Source organism: Aegilops tauschii, chromosome 6 (assembly GCF_002575655.3).
Source record: "Aegilops tauschii subsp. strangulata cultivar AL8/78 chromosome 6, Aet v6.0, whole genome shotgun sequence".
NCBI lineage: Eukaryota > Viridiplantae > Streptophyta > Magnoliopsida > Poales > Poaceae > Aegilops > Aegilops tauschii.
In genome coordinates this window covers 393,628,963-393,641,491 of record NC_053040.3, presented here as the reverse complement: position 1 = coordinate 393,641,491, position 12,529 = coordinate 393,628,963, and positions in this window count along the sequence as shown.

The following is a 12,529-nucleotide window of genomic DNA, read 5'->3' as shown; positions in this document are numbered from 1 at the left end:
ATTAGCCGCACACATAACAAACCTGCTATAGTCTGAGTCCTCTGATGGTACTCCCTTCGTCCGAAAAAGTTTTTCCCAAGCTTATTCCTTAAATGGGTGTATCTAGCACTAACTTGGTGCTAGATACATTTATTTGAGGGACAAACTTTTTCGGACGGAGGGAGTACGTACTACCTACATGTTTTTGACTTTTCCTATTTTACATGTACCACATTTAGCAAAGCTATATCTATATCTATATGTATATCTATGTATATCTATACCTCTATATATATATACCTACTAATAAATCAAGGTGTATTTCGTCCAATTTTTCATTCGTTCACCATTGATTTTTTTCTATCCAAGGTGGTACTAAATTCTTATGTGTTCGGTTGCTAGAAAAAAGGCCCAGAATTTCATACCTGGGCCGCGCACTGTGGCCCAGCGAAGCTAGCCCACTTATTTTTTTGCCCAAGCAACAAGAAAAGGCTTTACCAGAATTTCATACATGGGCACGTGACGTGGCCAGCGAAGCCAGCCCACTTATTTTTCTGCGCAAGCAGTTGTAAAATTTCTATTTTCTGCATAGGACGACAAATAGTCTAAGCTTCGCATAGGACAACTAATAATGGGCTGACCCGTTTTTCTTTGTTTGTGTGTTTCACTTCATGCTCCTTCCCCTGTCTCTTTTTTCACTTCCAAGTTTATCTTTTTTTATAGAATTTATTTCATAAATTCAAAAGTCTCAAAAAACATTCAGAATTTCAGAATAAAATAAAATTATATACAATGTTCAGAATTCAAAAATTTTGTTGCTATTTTGGTAAAAATTCGGAATTTGATTTTTTTTCCATTTTTCCGAAAACTTTTATTGTTTGTCAAAATTGTTCGAGATTTCTAAAAATAAAATGGCAATTTAGAAAAACTTTAAATTTGAAATTTTTTCTTGTTTTAGTGCAACTTTCACAATTCAAAACAATTTTAAAAGATACACATTCTCAAAAAATGTTATGAATTTTCAACACATGTTTCCGTTCTAAAAAATATTTAGAAATTCAAAAAATGTTGATGTTTTTATAAAAAAAGTTGGTGCTTTCAAAAAATATTTGTGAATTTTAAAAGATGTTCCTGTTTCAATTTTTGTTCACGTTTTCGGAAAGTGTACATAATTTTCAAAAAAGTGTTCAGGATATAAAAAACGTTTCATGTTTTCTACAATATTCAGAAATTTCATACCTTAAAATCCTCTCGATTGAAAGGAAAAGTAGATTGAATAATTCATGGGCCTTCTCTGGCGTACGATGACATAACGAAACTCTTAATTCCTCTCGATTAATGAATGGAAAAAGAGAGGATTGATTACTTCACACCCGGCGAAACCGAGAAGCTAAATGTTCCTTTTTTCACGTGGCGCACAGTGTTTTGCTTGCACAAATAATTCTCACTAATTTTAAATGCATACTAATTTTTCTCCCATTGCAGCGCACAGACATATGCGATAGTACGTACACAATAAGAATTACTAATGCTAATAGCGTGGATTCTCCTATTACCCTCAGTGCTATCTTGGATTGAGAGGCTGGCTTCCCTGCTCCAGGTCTGACTCTCATACTTTGGATCAAAAAGATAGCCATGTTACTGATATATTGGTATCTGTTAAGCTCATATAGGAATATTGTTCAGGACCCTGAGGACCAAGATTGAGAGCTCACAGACTGCTCTTAGGAGGGCTGCTACCTTGCCGATAATGCTTGGCCATGGAAGAGGTTAGTATTGCTATTCTTTTGCAGTCCATGTCCTAAATATGTAAAATTAATCTCCTCTTGAGTTGTAGAATTTACTTATAAGTACTAAAAATGTTCGTTTCTTTCTCTGTGTTCGTCGGCCGAGTTTCTGCGAAACTCAAGCTGTTCATACATGAAATTCAAAGCCTACAACGGGTACTACATATGGGCATGCACAATTTTCCACACACGGCCGGCCCTTGGGGTATGGCGGGAGGGGCGACGGCCCAAGGCCCAGGCCGGGAGGGGGCCCATGATGTAGGATACATATTAGTATAGCTCAGCAAGAAATAGGTATGAAAAAAATTATACATGAGAAAAGAAACGAGATGGGCCGGCCCTGCAGATAGCTAGCTAGCGCGATGGCGAAGCGTCACGCCAGCCAGACGCAAGGCACCGCGCCACGGCCGCTCGTTTTGCTTCTGAAACAAATCAAAGATCTCGTCGTGTGCCTTGGTCGCTCGTCAGTTTGTCTTTGCGACTTCGTCCTCTCGTCGACCGTCAGACCTGTCGCTCGGCTCCTTGGCCGCCGCGAGTCATTGTTGCTGCGCGCGCCGCGTGGCCATCCGGCATCCGGCAAGGCGACAATACGTATACTAAACGGTACGTATCTATGCATGAATCCATCCATCCATCCCCGATTCCCCCCAAAGCCCTATTTCAATAGTTTTTTAATTCTTTAAGTACATATTCAACTATTCATCCATCCACGATTCATCCTAATTTTCTGTCATTCTATCTACATGTCTAGGATTTCAATCATCCGCTGTATAAATTTCTAATTTTCTGTATCCTCTTTTCTTCATAATTTTCTAGTCATCGTTGACACTGCAATTCTTTCATTGACTAGTCTCTTTGAGCAGTCAAAGAAATTTGAAAAGGTGTCTGGGTTTTTATTCAATTCAAAAAATCTGAAGTCCTTGGATGATAGCAATCTACGGGAATGTTGCACTACTTTTGCAAAAGCTTTTTCTGATGATAACTCATCTGATGTTGATCTTGATGATTTTGTATCTGAGTTAAAAGTGTTGCAGGTAACTTCGCCAGATGGGTTGATGTCAGCGCTTGAGATTCTTCAATTTGTTATGGATGTAGATTGCTATCCAAATGTCTCTCTTGCCTATCGGATCCTCTCAACAGTGCCTGTGTCTATAGCCTCAGCTGAAAGAAGTTTCTCTAAACTGAAACAATTGGAAAATTATTTGAGGTCAACTATGTTGCAAGACAGATTGAATGACTTGGCTAATGCTGCATTGAGAAGGATATCTTGGACAATGTTGATCTTGATTGTGCCCTTAATGACTTTGCATCAAGAAACGTCCGAAGAAGCTTTTTCTGAAGCATCGAAGTATTATTGTTGTTGATGGAGTCAGCCGAATTTGGTTCTTATTTTAGGTAATCATGTCATGTTAGTCCCATTTTGCTATATTTTTAGTATTTGTGTCGTAATATGACATTGTCCAAAAATTAATATAGTCAAATCTCAAACTAAAGACATGTGGTTCAAAGTTTATTCTTAATATGTTTATGTATCACGCACACGTATACATGTATATGGTCTTAGGACATAGGGGCCCATGTCCTCGAGTTCGCCAAGGGCCTACTGGAACACAGGGCCGGCCCTGTTTCCACATGATCATTATTTTTCTTCTAAAATTTAGTACTAACATAATGCCATTTGTGTATGTTAGTTGGGAAGTAGGTATTGCATGCATCGACAATTGATTGATCGTGTGCATGGGCACATATATAGGTATAGGGGGCCGACCTCTACTTGTCTCCCAAGAAGTACAAATATATGGGGGAGAGAGGAGGCGCGGCAGTACAAAATACATAAGGCCCTAGTACTATACATGTGTATGGATAATGTATGTTCAACACCCCTCGTAGTCAAAGTGTCGCCGGTGATGCAGAGACTGGACCGAAAGTCGTGGCTTTGTGAATGTCACAAAGCAACTCCTAGAGCAACTGACGAAGCCAAGAGCACTCGGCAACGACATTGGCCACAGTTCGGTACTCCGCCTCAGCACTCGAGTGAGAGACCGTGAGTTGTCGCTTGGAAAACCACAAAATCAGTGAGGACCCGAGGTAGACACAGTAGCCCGATGTAGAACGATGAGTGTCAGGGCAGCCAACCCAGTCTGCATCGAAGTAGGCGACGATGTCGGTGGAGGCGGAAGCCGTCAGCATGAGTCCCAAGGACATAGTGCCACGTATGTACCGGAGAATACACTTCAATGGGGTCCAATGAGAGTCGCGCGGGGAGTGCATATGGAGGCCAACCTGCTGAACAACATACTGCAGGTCTCGGCGGGTCAGCGTCAGATACTGCAAGGCACCAACGATGGAGCGATAAAACACCGCATCGGGTGCAGGAGCCCTCCGTGGCGGAGACCTTGGCCTTCGTGTCGACAGCTGTGGCAGCAGGCTTGCAGTTAAGCATGCTAGATCGCTCAAGAAGCTCATGGGCGTACTTCTGCTGATGCAGAAGGAAGCCATCAGTGCGCCAAACCACCTCGATGCCAAGGAAGTAATGCAGTGGCCCTAAGTACTTGAGGGCAAACTCATCACGAAGACGAGATGTGAGCTGCTGAAGAAGCTCAGTGGAGGATGAATGCCGCTAGGATGATGTCATCGACATAGAGCAGAAGGTACGTGGTAGCAGCACCCTGATGATAGACGAAAAGTGAAGCATCAGAGCGGGTCGACCAAAACCCGAGCTGCTGGAGGAACGTCGGGATACGCTGGTACCATGCGCCATGGTGCCTGCTTCAACCCGTAGAGGGAACGGGAGAGCAAGCACACGTGATCTGGATGCTCGGCATCGGTGAAACTAGTGGGTTGCTGACAGAACACCTGGTCGACAAGGTGCCCATGCAGAAAAGTGTTGGAGACATGCAACTGATGCACCGGCGATGCGCGAGAGACCACCAATTGAAGGACCGTGCGGACCGTGCCCGTTTTGACAACCGGGGCAAAAGTGTCGGTGAAGTCCACACCAGCACGCTGTCAAAATCCGTGGACCACCCAACAAGCTTTGTAGCGCTTGAGAGAACCGTCAGGTCGTGTCTTGTGGCGGGACACCCATTTGCCACTGATGACGTTAGCATGGGGAGGCCGTGGAACAAGATGCCATGTGCGATTACGCTGGAACGCATCGAACTCCCCCCGCATCGCAGCGAGCCAATGAGGATCGCGAAGAGTTGTGCAAGCGGAAGAGGGAATGGGTGATGGTGTCGAGGTCGAGGTGGCACATACATACTCGTCAGAAGTGTAGCGCGTGCTGTTGGGGAACGTAGTAATTTCAAAAAAATTCCTATGCACACGCAGGATCATGGTGATGCATAGCAACGAGAGGGGAGAGTGTGTCCACGTACCCTCATAGACCGAAAGCGGAAGCGTTAGCACAACACGGTTGATGTAGTCGTACGTCTTCATGATCCGACCGATCCAAGTACCGAACGTACGGCACCTCCGAGTTCAGCACATGTTCAGCTCGATGACGTCCCGCGAACTCCGACCCAGCAGAGCTTCACGGGAGAGTTCCGTCAGCACGACGGCATGATGACGGTAATGATGTTGCTACCGACGCAGGGCTTCGCCTAAGCACCGCTACGATATGACCGAGGTGGAATATGGTGGAGGGGGGCACCGCACATGGCTGGAATAGATCAACAGATCAACTTGTGTGTGTAGAGGTGCCCCCTGCCCCCGTATATAAAGGAGCAAGGGGGGAGGCGGCCGGCCAGGAGGAGGGTGCGCCAAGGGGGGAGTCCTACTCCCATCGGGAGTAGGACTCCTCCTTTTCCTTGTTGGAGTAGGATAGGGAAGGAAGGGAGAGAGGAGGAGAAGGAAAAAGGGGGAGGGGCGCCGCTCCCCTCCTTGTCCAATTCGGACTAGAGGGGGAGGGGCACGCGGCTGCCCTGGCCGCCCCTCCTCTTCTCCCACTAAGGCCCATGAGGCCCAATTAACTTCCCGCGGGGTTCCGGTAACCCCCCGGTACTCCGGTTTTTCTCCGAAACCACTCGGAACACTTCCGGTGTCCGAATATAGTCGTCCAATATATCGATCTTTATGTATCGACCATTTCAAGACTCCTCGTCATGTCCGTGATCATATCCGGGAGTCCGAACTACCTTCGGTACATCAAAACACAAAAACTCATAATATCGATCGTCACCAAACTTTAAGCGTGCGGACCCTACGGGTTCGAGAACTATGTAGAATGACCGAGACACGTCTCTGGTCAATAACCAATAGCGGAACCTGGATGCTCATATTGGCTCCTACATATTCTACGAAGATCTTTATCGGTCAAACCGCATAACAACATACGTTGTTCCCTTTGTCATCGGTATGTTACTTGCCCGATATTCGATCATCGGTATCTCAATACCTAGTTCAATCTCGTTACCGGCAAGTCTCTTTACTCATTCCGTAATGCATCATCCCGCAACTAACTCATTAGTCACATTGCTTGCAAGGCTTATAGTGATGTGCATTACCGAGAGGGCCCAGAGATACCTCTCCGACAATCGGAGAGACAAATCCTAATCTCGAAATACGCCAACTCAACAAGTACCTTCGAAAACACCTCTAGAGCACCTTTATAATCACCCAGTTACGTTGTGACGTTTGGTAGCACACAAAGTGTTCCTCCGGTAAACGGGAGTTGCATAATCTCATAGTCATAGGAACATGTATAAGTCATGAAGAAAGCAATAGCAACATACTAAACGATCAAGTGCTAAGCTAACGGAATGGGTCAAGTCAATCACATCATTCTCCTAATGAGGTGATCCCGTTAATCAAATGACAACACATGTCCATGGCTAGGAAACTTAACCATCTTCGATTAACGAGCTAGTCAAGTAGAGGCATACTAGTGGCACTATGTTTGTCTATGTATTCACACATGTATTATGTTTCCGGTTAATATAATTCTAGCATGAATAATAAACATTTATCATGATATGAGGAAATAAATAATAACTTTATTATTGCCTCTAGGGCATATTTCCTTCAATCTCCGACTTGCACTAGAGTCAATAATCTAGATTACACAGTAATGATTCTAACACCCATGGAGTTTTGGTGTTGATCATGTTTTGCTCGTGGAAGAGGCTTAGTCAACGGGTCTGCAACATTCAGATCCGTATGTATCTTGCAAATCTCTATGTCTCCCACCTGGACTTGGTCCCGGATGGAATTGAAGCGTCTCTTGATGTGCTTGGTCCTCTTGTGAAATCTGGATTCCTTTGCCAAGGCAATTGCACCAGTATTGTCACAAAAGATTTTCATTGGACCCGATGCACTAGGTATGACACCTAGATCGGATATGAACTCCTTCATCCAGACTCCTTCATTTGCTGCTTCCGAAGCAGCTATGTACTCCGCTTCACACGTAGATCCCGCCACGACGCTTTGTTTAGAACTGCACCAACTGACAGCTCCACCATTCAATGTAAATACGTATCCGGTTTGTGATTTAGAATCATCCGGATCAGTGTCAAAGCTTGCATCGACGTAACCATTTACGACTAGCTCTTTGTCACCTCCATAAATGAGAAACATATCCTTAGTCCTTTTCAGGTATTTCAGGATGTTCTTGACCGCTGTCCAGTGATCCACTCCTGTATTACTTTGGTACCTCCCTGCTAGGCTAATAGCAAGACACACATCAGGTCTGGTACACAACATTGCATACATGATAGAGCTTATGGCTGAAGCATAGGGAACATCTTTCATTTTCTCTCTATCTTCTGCAGTGGTCGGGCATTGAGTCTGACTCAACTTCACACCTTGTAACACAGGCAAAAACCCTTTCTTTGCTTGATCCATTTTGAACTTCTTCAAAACTTTGTCAAGGTATGTGCTTTGTGAAAGTCCTATCAAGCGTCTTGATCTATCTCTATAGATCTTGATGCCTAATATGTAAGCAGCTTCACCAAGGTCTTTCATTGAAAAACTCTTATTCAAGTATCCTTTTATGCTATCCAGAAATTCTATATCATTTCCAATCAGCAATATGTCATCCACATATAATATCAGAAATGCTACAGAGCTCCCACTCACTTTCTTGTAAATACAGGCTTATCCAAAAGTCTGTATAAAACCATATGCTTTGATCACACTATCAAAACGTTTATTCCAACTCCGAGAGGCTTGCACCAGTTCATAAATGGATCGCTGGAGCTTGCACACTTTGTTAGCTCCCTTTGGATCGACAAAACCTTCTGGTTGCATCATATACAACTCTTCTTCCAGAAATCCATTCAGGAATGCAGTTTTGACATCCATTTGCCAAATTTCATAATCATAAAATGCGGCAATTGCTAACATGATTCGGACTGACTTAAGCATTGCTACGGGTGAGAAAGTCTCATCGTAGTCAATCCCTTGAACTTGTCGAAAACCTTTCGCAACAAGTCGAGCTTTATAGACAGTAACATTACCGTCAGCGTCAGTCTTCTTCTTGAAGATCCATTTATTCTCAATGGCTTGCCGATCATCGGGCAAGTCAACTAAAGTCCACACTTTGTTCTCATACATGGATCCCATCTCAGATTTCATAGCCTCAAGCCATTTTGCGGAATCTGGGCTCACCATCGCTTCTTCATAGTTCGTAGGTTCGCCTTGGTCAAGTAACATGACCTCCAGAATAGGATTACCGTACCACACTAGTGCGGATCTTACTCTGGTTGACCTACGAGGTTCAGTAGTAACTTGATCTGAAGTTTCATGATCAATATCATTAGCTTCCTCACTAATTGGTGTAGGTGTCGCAGGAACCGGTTTCTGTGATGAACTACTTTCCAATAAGGGAGCAGGTACAGTTACCTCATCAAGTTCTACTTTCCTCCCACTCACTTCTTTCGAGAGAAACTCCTTCTCTAGAAATGATCCATTCTTAGCAACAAATGTCTTGCCTTCGGATCTGTGATAGAAGGTGTACCCAACAGTTTCCTTTGGGTATCCTATGAAGACACATTTCTCCGATTTGGGTTCGAGCTTATCAGGTTGAAGCTTTTTCACATAAGCATCGCAGCCCCAAACTTTAAGAAACGACAACTTTGGTTTCTTGCCAAACCATAGTTCATAAGGCGTCGTCTCAACGGATTTCGATGGTGCCCTATTTAACATGAATGCAACCGTCTCTAAAGCATAACCCCAAAATGATAGCGGTAAATCAGTAAGAGACATCATAGATCGCACCATATCTAGTAAAGTACGATTACGACGTTCGGACACACCATTACGCTATGGTGTTCCGGGTGGCGTGAGTTGCGAAACTATTCCACATTGTTTCAAATGTAGACCAAACTCGTAACTCAAATATTCTCCTCCACGATCAGATCGTAGAAACTTTATTTTCTTGTTACGATGATTTTCCACTTCACTCTGAAATTCTTTGAACTTTTCAAATGTTTCAGACTTATGTTTCATCAAGTAGATATACCCATATCTGCTCAAATCATCTGTGAAGGTGAGAAAATAACGATACCCGCTGCGAGCCTCAACATTCATTGGACCACATATATCAGTATGTATGATCTCCAACAAATCTGTTGCTCGCTCCGTTGTTCCGGAGAACGGCGTCTTAGTCATCTTGCCCATAAGGCATGGTTCGCAAGTACCAAGTGATTCATAATCAAGTGATTCCAAAAGTCCATCAGTATGGAGTTTCTTCATGCGCTTTACACCAATATGACCTAAACGGCAGTGCCACAAATAAGTTGCACTATCATTATCAACTCTGCATCTTTTGGCTTCAACATTATGAATATGTGTATCACTACTATCGAGATTCAAAAAAAATAGACCACTCTTCAAGGGTGCATGGTCATAAAAGATATTACTCATATAAATAGAACAACCATTATTCTCAGATTTAAATGAATAACCGTCTTGCATCAAACAAGATCTAGATATAATGTTCATGCTTAACGCTGGCAGCAAATAACAATTATTTAGGTCTAAAACTAATCCTGAAGGTAGATGTAGAGGTAGCGTGCCGACGGCGATCACATCGACTTTGGAACTATTCCCACGTGCATCGTCACCTCGTCCTTAGCCAGTCTTCGCTTAATCCGTAGTCCCTATTTCGAGTTGCAAATATTAGCAACAGAACCAGTATCAAATACCCAAGTGCTACTGCGAGCTCTAGTAAGGTACACATCAATAACATGTATATCACATATACCTTTGTTCACCTTGCCATCCTTCTTATCCGCCAAATACTTGGGGCAGTTCCGCTTCCAGTGTCCAGTCTGCTTGCAGTAGAAGCACCCAGTCTCAGGCTTAGGTCCAGACTTGGGTTTCTTCTCTTGAGCAGCAACTTGTTTGCTGTTCTTCTTGAAGTTCCCCTTCTTCTTCCCTTTGCCCTTTTTCTTGAAACTGGTGGTCTTGTTGACCATCAACACTTGATGCTCCTTCTTGATTTCTACCTCCGCAGCCTTTAGCATCGCGAAGAGCTCGGGAATTGTCTTATCCATCCCTTGCATATTATATTTCATCACGAAGCTCTTGTAGCTTGGTGGCAGTGATTGAAGAATTCTGTCAATGACACTATCATCCGGAAGATTAACTCCCAGTTGAATCAAGTGATTGTTATACCCAGACATTTTGAGTATATGTTCACTGACAGAACTATTCTCCTCCATCTTGCAGCTGTAGAATTTATTGGAGACTTCATATCTCTCAATCCGGGCATTTGCTTGAAATATTAACTTCAACTCCTGGAACATATCATATGCTCCATGATGTTCAAAACATCGTTGAAGCCCCAGTTCTAAGCCGTAAAGCATGTCACACTGAACTATCGAGTAGTCATTAGCTGCTCTGCCAGACGTTCTTAACGTCGTCAGTTGCATCTGCAGCAGGCCTGGAACCCAGCGGTGCTTCCAGGACATAATTCTTCTGTGCAGCAATGAGGATAATCCTCAAGTTACGGACCCAGTCCGTGTAATTGCTACCATCATCTTTCAACTTTGCTTTCTCAAGGAACACATTAAAATTCAACGGAACAACAGCACGGGCCATCTATCTACAATCAACATAGACAAGCAAAATACTATCAGGTACTAAGTTCATGATAAATTTAAGTTCAATTAATCATATTACTTAAGAACTCCCACTTAGATAGACATCCCTCTAATCATCTAAGTGACCACGTGATCCAAATCAACTAAACCATGTCCGATCATCACGTGAGATGGAGTAGTTTTCAATGGTGAACATCACTATGTTGATCATATCTACTATATGATTCACGCTCGTCCTTTCGGTCTCAGTGTTTCGAGGCCATATCTGCATATGCTAGGCTCGTCAAGTTTAACACGAGTATTCTGTGTGTGCAAAACTGGCTTGCACTCGTTGTAGATGAACGTAGAGTTTATCACACCCGATCATCACGTGGTGTCTCGGCACGACGAACTTTGGCAACGGTGCATACTCAGGGAGAACACTTTTATCTTGAAATTTAGTGAGAGATCATCTTATAATGCTACCATCAATCGAAGCAAAATAAGATGCATAAAAGATAAACATCACATGCAATCAATATAAGTGATATGATATGGCCATCCTCATCTTGTGCTTGTGATCTCCATCTCTGAAGCACCGTCATGATCACCATCGTCACCGGCGCGACACCTTGATCTCCATCGTAGCATCGTTGTTGTCTCGCCAACTATTGCTTCTACGACTATCGCTACCGCTTAGTGATAAAGTAAAGCATCACAGGGCGATTGCATTGCATACAATAAAGCGACAACCATATGGCTCCTGCCAGTTGCCAATAACTCGGTTACAAAGCATGATCATCTCATACAATAAAATATAGCATCATGCCTTGACCATATCACATCACAACATGCCCTGCAAACACAAGTTAGACGTCCTCTACTTTGTTGTTGCAAGTTTTACGTGGCTGCCACGGGCTGAGCAAGAACCGTTCTTACCTACGCATCAAAAACCACAACGATAGTTCATCAAGTTAGTGTTGTTTTAACCTTCTCAAGGACCGGGCGTAGCCACACTCGGTTCAACTAAAGTTGGAGAAACTGACACCCGCCAGCCACCTGTGTGCAAAGCACGTCGGTAGAACCAGTATCGCGTAAGCGTACACGTAATGTCGGTCCGGGCCGCTTCATCCAACAATACCGCCGAACCAAAGTATGACATGTTGGTAAGCAGTATGACTTGTATCGCTCACAACTCACTTGTGTTCTACTCGTGCATATAACATCTACGCATAAACCTGGCTCGGATGCCACTGTTGGGGAACGTAGTAATTTCAAAAAATTTCCTACGCACACGCAGGATCATGGTGATACATAGCAACGAGAGGGAGAGTGTGTCCACGTACCCTCGTAGACCGAAAGCGGAAGCGTTAGCACAACGCGGTTGATGTAGTCGTACATCTTCACGATCCGACCGATCCAAGTACCGAACGTACGGCACCTCCGAGTTCAGCACACGTTCAGCTCGATGACGTCCCGCGAACTCCGATCTAGCAGAGCTTCATGGGAGAGTTCCGTCAGCATGATGGCGTGATGACGGTGATGATGTTGCTACCGACGCAGGGCTTCGCCTAAGCACCTCTACGATATGACCGAGGTGGAATATGGTGGAGGGGGGCACCGCACACGGCTGGAATAGATCAACCGATCAACTTGTGTGTCTAGAGGTGCCCCCTGCCCCCGTATATAAAGGAGCAAGGGGGGAGGCGGCCGGCCAGGAGGAGGGCGCGCCAAGGGGGG